This window comes from Lactuca sativa, chromosome 5, assembly GCF_002870075.4.
Source record: "Lactuca sativa cultivar Salinas chromosome 5, Lsat_Salinas_v11, whole genome shotgun sequence".
NCBI classification, from domain to species: domain Eukaryota; kingdom Viridiplantae; phylum Streptophyta; class Magnoliopsida; order Asterales; family Asteraceae; genus Lactuca; species Lactuca sativa.
The window spans coordinates 96,673,198-96,686,294 of NC_056627.2; positions in this window are offsets into that span (position 1 = coordinate 96,673,198).

Genomic DNA, 13,097 nt, shown 5'->3' on the forward strand with positions numbered 1-13,097 from the left:
AGTGATGGAGATTAGTGTCATTAACCATAACAAGTCCGATAATATTACTATAAATAGTAGTCTCTTTTTGGGTTACACGCAGAAACAAAATAAAGCAGATGTGAAAAAATTTGAGGAACTTGTTTTGTTAATTAATTAATAATAAATTAAGGAATATGAAATATTTTAGAATGATTTGAATACCATAGATAATAATTATTATATTTGGTAATTGTGTCTAGGGTTTCAAATCACCTCCCTATAAATATAGGGCTCAAAATCCAATTTTGATACAAGTGAAAAATACCTTTTTGACTACCAGAATTTGGAACCCTCTCAAAAGCCTTGAATGATAGAAACTCAGTTTCCACGGCATGGACATTGATCTTCCACGATTTGGTGAGACATAAATTCAAGTTCTTCAAATCTCAAAGCCTATTTAATTAAAGTCTATTGCACTTAGACCTTTATTTAGTATGTTAGGGTTTGTATGTTTAGCGTTTCTATTTTAAATCGTTTTAAAAGACTAGAAAATTGCCTTATTGAAATTAGGATACGTTATGCCCTGAAAAATGATGTTCTTAGTCATTCTGGCTCTTCACCATGACATGGATGGTCATCTACCATGTCGCGGTATATATATGGATTGTGACTGCTTTTGTTACCACGTTATAGTTCATTGCTGAGAACCTAAAATATTAATTAAATAAAATCATGTTTTTCCTATGTGCCACGACGTGGTAGCTCTTTCCTACATTGTGGAAACTAAAGTTCCATATTTTTCTAAATCCGTTTTTATCCTTGGTTGCTCAATATTTAAATTTTAAACACATACAAACTAGCTTTTATAAAGTTATATTTGATTTAATTATAAGATTAATTAAAAGACAAAATACTAGTGCTCTAACAATTTAATTTTTGACTTTAACTCAATAGAATTAAAAGTTATATAAACACACACACACACACACACACACATATATATATATATATATATATATATATATATATATCGTAAAATAGTATTTATATGTATAACATTAATAACAAACATTGTGTCCTCGCATATTTTATATAATGTGCATTACTAGTCTTACCACGACTAGGCTTATCCACCTTATCGCTATAAGGGAGGTTTAAGGTGTGCCTCTTTGATTCCTAATGAGGTTAGATTTTAAGTCGAATTCATTGCTCGCCATCCTCATCACCTTCTTGCGTTTGAAGTCGAGTTACCAAAAGGGTTTGATAGGACAATTGCACAAAGTTAAAAGTATTAACTCTATAACTATTAGAATTGAATACCATTTTCTATAAAGAAATAATCTGAATCTTAAGCTCCCCATGGAAATTACGCCTTGTGGTATGTGCTTGTTGATGTAAGCATCTGTGGTTTATTGAATCGTAAAAGAAGAACATAGTCAAAGAAAGGTATATGTTGATCGTGATTCTCAAGTGTTACTTGAGTCGAATATCATTGTAACTTCGCTTGGTCGATTTTCCATTTGGATTCATGATCCTTGGCTAATCCAATCATGAATGCTAAATGCACATTAGAAGAGATTAACATGCTATTGAAATAAGTCAATAAATCTTGTTTTCTAGGAATCTCATGTAGATTTAGATCGACAAGAGTTTATCCACGTAAATAACTTCGTCATGTAACTTTCGGCTAATCTACTCTACATTGTGAAGCCAAATATGGATCCTAGCCTTTTGATTAATAATTTGTAATTAAGAAATTATAATAAAAGTATTTATTGATCAAGCTAATTATGTTTCGTTTGTTAAATAAATTTCTTTTGTTTTGGGTTCTGCTCCTCATCCTCCTCCTAAACCAACTACTTCATCAAACTTCACACTACTTTCAACTCCTCTCGCGAGATAAGCTCACTAGTCCAAACTGTCTAGATTAGATTCATAACCTAATGATCACTTCGAGGTACGAAAATAAGGAGTGTCTCTTGGACGAGTATCTTGAAGAGGAGCTTCATGATGATGCTACTGAAGAACAAGCAGCCAAACATGAATATCATTGCTATCACTCTATTGAAATATCGTGCCCAATATTGGAGACCATTTCTTCTAAACTCCAAAAGAGTTGTGAGAAGATTGGGGCATACTTCATGAACAACAAAAACCAATACATGTTTCAAGAGTAAGCTTGTACTAAGAGATTCAAGGTGATGAAATCAATTCTAGGTTACAGACTGTTGGATTTAGTGTCTAAGCCCATAACTATAATTGGTATGTACTTGACCCGGGAGTAACATGGTCCATTTGGGTTACATGGCACCGGAACAATTTGGAAGGATGGACATTTGAGAAGAGGATATTTGTGATTTGTTAATATATTATAAGTTCTAATATATTAATATGAAATCATATTATTTAATTATTATTGATCAAGAATTAATTTGGAATTAATTTTGTGATCAAAAGAGACTAATTAAGTAAATTGGGATTGATTGTGTAAATCATTCATTTTTATAAAGTGGGCTTATGATCCATAATCTTTTATATTGGGCTAAACCCATGTGGTGACCTATGGATACTCCATGGAGGTTAAAACCCATGGAGCATGAGGAATGTGGAAAGTCATGCACAATAAGGTTTGCATGGTATAACCCTAGTTGTGTCACACTATATAAAGGACCCCATAGCTACCAAAATCGGAAATTAAGTGAAAGGAAAGAGGGCTAGTTGATTTTGAGTGCAAGTAAACTTCTCTCAAGTTCTTCCAATTGTTCGTGGTGTTGTGCGAAACATTCGAGGCATCACACTTGGGGTGCTAGGCTCTTAAAGGCTTAAAGAATCAATTTAAAGAAAATGTATGTCATTCTACTAGATTTTTTATTACATATACTTCATAGTATGCTAGTTAGGATGAAATCGTGGAAAAACTAAAGTTTACATGTATAATAGAGAAAACATATATCCAAGGTTTCTAGGGTTGCATGTACACCTTAGGAGTGCTAGAATGCTCAAAATCTATCAGTGGTATCAGAGCCTAGGCTTGTTTTCAATTATACTTGATGCTACCTGTGTTCAAAGATTGAAAAAATTGAACTTTTGCTGTCTGGACAGTGGACTCACTGAGTCCACTGACAAACTCGCGAAGTCAGCCCTTTAAACTGACCAGCTTGCCGAATCAGTTCATGCACTCGATGACTTGGGGCTCCACATTGAAAATTTTTGAGTTTTAAAGATGAAATTGGGCTAGGATCATTACCCTAAACTATTTTTGAACTTATAAACATGTTTTTGATGTGGTAATGATCATGCTAATCTAACTCAAAAGATAATTGTCAAAGTTTCATGTTTTGTATTAGTTTGTATGTTTAGGCTAATTACATGAAATTTGTTTGATTTGAATTGTCTTGTTCATATGAGTTTTAGTTAGATCATGGACATTACTTGACATGTTTGGTAGTTTAATTGATGATCTTAATGGCCTTTGATGTGCTCCATAACTTGTCCTCAAGTTATGAAAAATGAATAGTCACTTCTTTATAAGGCATTAAAACTCATAGGTTATGAACTTGAAAAGTTTTGACAACTTTCAAAACTTGCCCTCAAGTTTTAGAATTTGTAAAGTGACTTTAGAATACTTTAACTCCAAACCTTAGAATTTTAATAGTTTAAAATTCAACCCTTATACTTTATAGTATTATAAGTTAATAATATATATATATATATATATATATATATATACACACACACACGCACACACACAGATATATATATATATATATATATATATATATATATATATATGTGTGTGTGTGTGTGTATAAGATCAAGTCAGTCTTACCGTTAGTAGGCGTCATTCACAAAGCCGGTCTATAAGTGGGTATAAGGTTACTGCCTATAAAATGGCAGTTTAATGGGTGTCCACTCTCACCCACCGTTTCCTTGACTGGTGGAGGGTCGTTAGTCGAACGGGTAGGATAGGACTATAATTCTCATTAAGTATAATGGTAGTAATAAACTAACTAAACTTTTTATTAATTCCCAATCTTAGTTACTTTAGGAAAATGTGAAATTGATGCTAATCCATGAAAATTGCACTTTGCACCTTGCCAAGTCGTTAATGGAGCGTGTGTGGTCAACCGACACATTAACTTGGACTAATAAGGGTGGCAAAGGGTGGCTCGATGTTTATCATAACATCAATGGAGCGCGTGTGGTTAACCGACACATTGATTGGGTGATAAATGACATCGGGAGTACCAAGCACATTTTGCATGGTTATTCACACGTTGTTTGTGATCATCGGTATCCCAGTCACAAACCTAAAGGGCATAATCGAGATTTAAACATGCCATTGAATTGTTCAATGAATCTCATAGGATCTAGGAATTTTAATCCAATTAAAACTTAATATCTATTTTGTTTTTTTCGTGGTGGAAATTGGTAAATCATCATTTACCTACCTTCAAATATTTTGCGAGTTGGATTATGGCATCCCTCTTCCAATTTGTAAAATATTGTATTGGGTCCTAGCCTTAATATTTCATTTTGGGTGTCATATTAAGGACTCTTTATCTAATCTAAACTTTGTCTTTCTTCTTTTTCAAATGTCTTCCAATATTGCTTCTGGCTCAAACCCTACTGGCTCCTTCTCTCTCATGAACCTTTGTGGGAGAGTCATCTTTGATGGTTCCAACTTCAATGACTGGTTTAGGAACATCAAGATGGTCACACACTATGAGGACAAGGAATATGTCCTCGACATGGAGCTGAAATGAAATTGATGAGTCTTCTGCTACTTCTGAGGAGATCGCTGAGTTTAGGGCACATGAGAAGGATGCCACCAAGGTGTCTTGTATCATGCTGGCCACCATGATAGCTGAACTCCAAAAGTCCTATGAGGACTTCTACCCTTTTCAGATACACTAGGACTTGATGGAAAGATACCATCAGAGTGCTCTTCAAGAGAGGTATGAAATCATCTGCTCCATGATTACAACAAAAATGAAGGATGGTGAACCCATTGTGGGCCACTTGTAGAAAATGCAAAGGTTTGTAGACCGTTTACTCAAGTTGAATGTGAACCTTCCTAAGGAGTTGGCGATGGATATCATTCTACACTCCTTACCTCCATGTTATGATCAGTTTTGCATGGCCTATCTTATGAAAAAGGACGAGGTCACACTTAGCAAGATTCAAGGGCTTTTGAGGACCATTGAAAGTGGTCTCAAAGGTAAAAATGTTGTTTCTACTCCTACCACAACTGCCCCTGTTTTGGCAATAGGACAAGGGAAAGGGAAGAAGAGGAAGGCTCCCTTAAAGAGCCGCAATGGAAAGTATCTTGATGGATCCTCTTCAAGTAGGACCATGGTTGGTGCTGGTGCTCCCTCTTCCATTCCTAAGGAAGCAGAGTGTTTCTACTACACGATAAAGGGCACTGGAAGCGAAGCTGCCCCAAATACATGTAGGATGTCAAGGATGGGAAGGTTAAACCCGCTCATGCAGGTATTTATACTATTTTGTCTAAAAACTCATCACATTCTAACTCTTGGGTGCTGGACATAGGTTGTGGATTTCACATTTGTTCTGATGTGCAGGGCCTAAAAGGAAGTAAGGATGTGGAGCACAGGGAGATAAACTTGATCATGGGGAATACGAATATTTCACCTATCACCAAGATTGGAGTTTACTCTTTATTGCTTAGTAGTGGGTTAGAAATAGATTTGAATAATTGTTGCTACTCGTCTGATATGGCGAGAAATATTATTTCTTTTCACGGTTTGTACAAACAAGGATATAGTTTTTCATTTGATAATGAAATTGGTGCTATTAATGCTTATTATAATGGTGTTTTTTATTTTAAAGCATTACCTTGTAATGGTGTATATGAAACTGTGAATGTTGTAGATAACTTAGGAAATAATGTATTGCATATCGATTCTTCTAATGAATTGGATAAAGCATGCTTGTGGCATTGTCGTCTTGGACATGTCAGCAAGAAGCACACATGACAACTCCAAAAGGCTAGAGTTTTGGAGTCATTTGAATTAAGTGTAGCACCTGGTTCTTGATACGTATTCTTTTATTAATTCTTTAAAATGTTTTGCATTTTGGCCTTGGACTCGGCGAGTTGAAGGACCAACTCGCCGAGTAGAAGCGGGATGAGACGCGGGGTTTAAGCAGTAGACTCGACGAGTCGGGTCCCGGACTCGATGAGTAGGCCCTGTCTGGACAAAAACCCTAACCTGAGGGTTTACACCCTATTTAAACACCTTAACTCGGTCTGCTTCGTCCCATTTTCTCCCAGAAGACCCCTATAGCAAAACCTAGCTGTTATTGAAGCAATCTAAGGCATTTGGAGTGATTTTGGTGCTTTTGTGACCCAAGGAAGGAATGAAAAGCTTGAAGGATCAAGAGGAGGATAGAAGGATCCGATTTTGAGCATCATTTGCCGTTTACAGAAGGTATAAAGTCTATACCTTGTTTGTTCTTTTGATAGATCCCATTTTATGGAGTTTTAGGGCTTTTCTAAGCCATTTTGGTCACCAACCATGATTGCAAGAATGGTTAGGGGTTGATGTTTCAGATCTAGGCCCTTAGAGGGGTTACAAGGCAGAAAGGGAGTGGCTCTTGCACTCAAAGAAGGCCCCATGCATTGTAAGAGGTTGTTTTAGGACCTTTTGAGCTCAAAGTCCCATGCAAGCACATAAAGGTTGTAACTTTACGTGCTAGATTGATTGTAGAAGCATAGATCTATCTTCTGATCAAGGGTTGTACATCAGAAATCGAAGATTTAGTGCGAGGGTGTGACCGACTCGACAAGTCCACTCTTGGACTCAGCGAGTCCAAGGTTTCTGTCCCATATCAGTTGAGAGTCATAAGGACCCAGTTGAGTGTGGAAAGGTTTTAGGGGGTCCCGGGGAGTGACCCAACGTTCTGGACTAAGCCATTGTTCTGGGAGTTCATGGGACTCGGCGAGTGCATGAGCAGACTCGGCGAGTCGAAGGCAATCTTCTTAAGGATGAAGATGAACTCGAGGAGTTGTTCATACAACTTGGCGAGTCAAGGACAGGACCTGTGTATCAGTTGAAGATGAACTCGACGAGTTGTTCATACAACTCGGTGAGTCGGATGAGGATTCAGTCGATGTTCATTAAGAAGGAAAACTCGTCGAGTCATCGCCTAACTCGATGAGTAGAGATGGGTATAAGGACAAATGGAAGGATAGGGACTCGGCGAGTTGGCGAGCCAACTCGCTGAGTCAGGTCAACTCGAAGTTGACTTTGACTTTGATTTGGTCAGGGGTAAAATGGTCATTTCACCCTAAGAACAGTTAGCAGTGTATGACTATGTGTTTTATGGTAATTATAGCCAGAGGATTTCTAGAGCAGCAGTGGCAACAGTCAGAGGATTCCCATGCAGATCAGCAGCTACTACGAGGTGACTTACCTTCTAGTAGCGGTGGGTCTACGACCACAATGTCGGCCCACCAGTAGGAGTTGTATGTTAGATGATTGTCTTTGTGATATCATCTAGGTTTGCTACTACCTGATATGTTATATGTTGGCATGATATGTTATATGTGATAATAGTAGAGTTCGATTGTTAGGACCGAAGGGTAGGTCAGACACCCCAGATATGTCTGACAGTATGTGATGATATGTTTATATGCTGGCATGATATGTTATATTTGATAATGGTAGTAGGAGGGGAATAGTCCCCAAGTTCGGTTGTTAGGAACGAAGGGTAGTTCAGACACCCCAAATATGTCTGATAGTATGTTTATGTTATGATATATGTGATAGCAGCAGTAGGGGTGGATTAGTCCCCAAGGGTTGGTTGTTAGGATCGACGGGTAGGTCAGCACCCCAGAATGGCTCGACATGAGTAGGTCAGCACCCTAGAATGGCTTGACATAGGTAGGTCAGCACCCCATAATGGCTTGACACGAGTAGGTCGGCACCCCAGAATGGTCGTACGGGTAGGTCGGCACCCCAGAATGGCCGTACTGGGTAGGGCGGGCACCCCAGAATTGCCCGGCAGTATGTATGTTATGTGATTGTATGGTATGTGGTACGATGGGGGAACTCACTAAGCTTCATGCTTACAGTTTACAGTTTTGGTTTCAGGTAACTCTTCAACGAAGGGGAAGGAGCTGGCGCGGTAGCGGCACATTATACACACACTCTTTGTTTTCCGCACTATGAGTTATTCTGGGATTTGTACTCTGACATTATTATGTTTTTACGATTCGGTTTTCAGATACGAGACATGTTTTTATTAAATGATATGATCGTATGATATTTTGTTACAAATGTTTAGCAAATCACTTAATCAAAAATGAAATTTTTGGACGTGAAAATTGGGTCGTTACATTAAGGTTGGATGACACTTGCAAATCTTGCTTGCTTGGAAAGATGACCAAGTCACCCTTCATTGGTACTTGTGAAAGGGGGGAAGGTTTGTTGGATCTCATACACACCAATGTGTGTGGCCCTTCAAAACCGCCACAAGGGATGCTAACTGCTTCTATGTGACTTTTACTGATGATTACAGTAGATATGGCTATGTCTACTTAATCAAGCATAAGTCAGAAACCTTTAAAAGATTCAAAGAGTTTAAGCAAGAAGTGGAGAATCAGTTGGGCAGGAAGATAAAGATGCTCCGATCTGATCGAGGTGGTGAGTATCTTAGTATCGAGTTCCTAGATTATCTTAAGGAATGTGGAATTGTTTCACATTTGATGCCACCTAGATCTATACGCAAACTCACGCTCTCCCTCCAAGAGAATTCTGGCTACAACTCGGGCCATGACATTTAAGGCATGCTCCGACACAGTGGATCACAATTGTTAACGTATTCATGTATATGTAATGTTTCTCGTTCTAGTATAGTGGTATATGTTCATGTTTCTAGTATAGCTGTATATGCACTTGTTTCTAGTATATCTGTATATGTACTTGTTTCTAGTATAGCTGTATATGTACTTGTTTCTAGTATAGCTGTATATGTACTTGTTTCTAGTATAGCTGTATATGTACTTGTTTCTAGTATAGCTGTATATGTACTTGTGTTACCCCGATGGTAACTAACTATTGATGTACTGATAAGTATGAATATGAAAGTCCTTTTATGTCTATACATGTATATATGATATATAAGTAATATGGAAACGACCTTCGGATGGTCACCCGAAATCCCACCAGACCACATCCAAATCGAGGAAAAGGAAATAGGGCGGATGGCCTTCCTAAGCCCTTTAAACATTATTTATATATCTATACATATATGGGCATGCAATTGAATATGTAAAAGCATAAATAAGTTTTCATAAAACATTTGAAGCATAAATATATTTTCAAGAGGAGATCGACTTGATGTCGATCTATAAAACAATTTGAAAGCATAAGTTGATAAAACAGTTTAAGTATAAGAAACATTTGTTTGAATCACAGTTTGTAAATAAGGTCGGATAGTAAAAGGGTTTGTAAAACATTTCAAAGTAAAGCGGTTTGATAAACAGTTTGAACTGTGGTAAGAATCGTTGTTTTCCTAGTTATTAATTACATGTGATTAAATGCAATCACATGTGATTGAAGCAATAACTGTAAGTATTTGACTTGTATTCCCCCCCATAAAGTATTTAAAACATTTAAAATCATTTCAAAGGTTGATTCAAGGGGTATGAACTCACTTGTGGTGAGTCGTTTGAATTACAATGTCGGATACCGTGCTAGATGGCAAACGGAGACTTGTTTACACGCACGAGCCTAGTTATCATATAATAAGCATATATATAACTAATTAGACAAATAATAACTTAATAAATAAGTTTAGACACTTAGGAACATGTAAACACTTTTTATAAGTGTTTAAGGTCCAAATGGTTGCATCTAAGTTGCTACGGGACAAGGCAAAAGGGTTTGAAACATCAAATGGCCTTGCATAAGAGTTCACCACCCAACAAACCCCACCCTTTGGAGTTTACGGCCGTAAACTCATAGGTTTATGGCCGTGAACTCCTCACATGGTGGTTTTGGGTGTTTTAAAGTGTTATCTTGATCCTAGAACACTCCTAGCCTTGTTGGAATAACACATGAAGTAGTTTAAGGACCTAGAATGCTCCATAGGGGAGTTTACGGCCAAAGGACCTCATCCCCTAGAGTTTACGGCCGTAAACTCCTATGGGGTGATGGCTTTTAATTGTTTTGAGGCCCTTGCATGTGTAGGATAGCTTCTATACTTTTATCTAAGGCTAATGGAGACAAGAGGCACACTTTTAGGCTTTCACTTGGAGTTTACGGCCCAAGATATGTTCCTTGGCCGTAAACTCCTTTTAAGGAGTGATTATGATGTCTTTTGTGCTCCATTCAAGTCCCATGTGTTCAAGGTAAATTGTCTTAAGGCCTAAGGTGTGTTTGTGGTGCATTTAGCCCTTGGAAAAGGGGTTTACGGCCCAAGAGAGGTTCTTGGCCGTAAACTCCTACAAACTTATGATTATGAAGTGTTTTGATGTCCAAAATAGGCACAAGCATTTTAGGGTTAAAGTCCTTAAGCATTAGGGGAAGTTTTAGGGCACTAAATGCCCTTGAAAAGGGGTTTACGGCCCAAGAGAAGTTCTTGGCCGTAAACTCCAATTACTTGGGTTTCTTGGATGCTTTTTAGTCCCAAATGTTTATACACTAAACCCTAAACAAGTTGTCTAACAAGGAATCGGGACTAGGAAGCCTTTAGGCTCCGTTTTGGAGTTTACTCCCCAAGAACGTTCTTGGGCGGTAAACTCCCGGATCTTGCAATCTAAACATGAAATTGATGTTATAAAGCATCTAACAAGTATTGAAACACATTTAGTAAAGTAGACTCACAATCTAGGAGGAAAACCCGAAGATCCGTCAGAGAGAATATGGCTTTTCTCTATTTGGAATTGTGAATAATGAATTAATTTAATTCAGAAAACTATTTATAGTCCTGGAATATTTTGGCAGAAAATATTTTTATTCCTGATATAGGACTGTAACATTATGAAACATGAGATGCTCAAATTTCACAAAACCAAGAGCATCCACTCTCCTGATATCTCCTTAAACATAAACCCTAATGTACACAAACTTGTTCGGAAAAGTGTGAAAATCACAGAAACTGGACTAGCTTCTATTGGATAGATAATGTTCGTACAATGGAAATTTCGGGTTGTCACACATACTTCTCATAGGAAACGACATCCCAACCATGCAGGAGGTTAACGCCTGGATTGGGAAGTGTTTCGCTATGAAGGACCTTGGGGAAGCTGCCTATATTCTTGGGATAAGGATATTGAGAGACAGGAGTAAAATACTAATTTGACTTAGTTAAAGTACCTACTTGGATAAGGTGTTGAAAAGATTCAACATGCAGGATTCCAAGAAAGGCGACTTACCAATCCATCAAAATGCCAAACTGAGTAAAGCTCAGAGTCCGAGTACAGAGGCTGAGATAGCTGAGATGAGTTGAATTCCATATGCTTCTGTTGTTGTCTCGATCATATATGCTATGACTTGTACTTGCCCTGATGTGGCCTTTTCCTCGAGCATGGTCAGCAAATATCTAAGGAATCCTGGCAAGACTCACTGGACTGCGGTAAAGAACATTCTCAAGTACCTACAGAGGACTAGGGACTGGGTCCTTACCCTCGGTGAGAGTGACGACTTAAGAGTGGTGGGGTATAGTGACGCAAACTTTCAGACCGACCGAGATAATTTCCGCTCTCAGTCGGGCTGGGTCTTTACCATGAATGGAGGAGCAATAACCAAGGGATCATGGCAGATCCAGACACATCGACAGAAAATACCACTTCATTATACATCGAATAGAAGAAGGACTCCTTTTGGCAAAGAGGGTATCATCGGATGAGAACCCATCAGATCCCCTCACGAAAGTAGGGTTAAGAATTTACAACATACGAGGTGCATTGGGCTAAAGAAAGATATTAGTTTTAATGATTCGATAGCTTTCAAAACTTGTAATAGTTGAAATGTAATTGACATTTGATGCTTAACTAAAAGGTACTTTTATTTACTAGTATGGTATTGTCTTATGTCAATCATTTACTGTTGTTTCACTTTGCACGTTTTGACTTCCAGAATAATTATATTATATTTCATTGTATTGTATTATTCAAACTATCCATAGTGGATCATACGTTGGAAGTAAGTACTGGATTAAGACTATCATTAATCTAGCTTGTAGATTTTTCTGAATGGTATTAGACATAGCAAAGTTTGTTGCAACATTCATGAGTGCTCATAAGGTTTGAGTATTGGATTAAACCCGCGCTCACTTGAATCACTTCATGGAATTTATCTCGAGTGATCGTGAGATGATAATATCATATAAGTCTTCAAACCAAGAGATATGAGTTGTTGACTATGAGTTGGTTGTGCATTGATAGTATGAAATCGCTTCAATAACTTGATACTATAAAACGTGCTGTTGTGTGCAATTTTATGAATAGTTAGTACAAGCATATGAGTCGAAGTTTATCTGTTCCTTATAGTCCTTGGAGGATTAAAAGCGATATCTTGGGCCCCTCGATGATTTTGTTCTGACTTATGTATCGGGCCCGGTCAGAAGTAAATTGATTTGTTCGATTAAGTTCTATGTCAAACAAATAAAAAATCGAGAAACAAACTGTCGGACAATAAGTATGAGGTTGTTCCATGTATTTGTCCAGCTGATATCTTGAGAACAGAGGATTATATGATCACTTATCTAAAAATGGAGCATCTCACTTCGACAAAGGCTTTTAAGAGCTATGATTCCTAGTCGGTGTTTTAAGTCGTACTTGCAGTTATAGTTATTAGACTTATCTAAGTGGGAGACTGTTGGATTTAGTGTCTAAGCCCATAACTATAATTCGTATGTACTTGACCCGAGAGTAGCATGGTCCATTTGGGTTGCATGGCACCGAAACAATTTGCAAGGATGTACTTTTGAGAAGAGGATATATGTGATTTGTTAATATATTATAAGTTCTAATATATTAATATGAAATCATATTATTTAATTAGTATTGATCAAGAATTAATTTGGAATTAATTTTGTGATCAAAAGAAACTAATTAAATAAATGGGGATTGATTGTGTAAATCATTCATTCTTATAAAGTGGGCT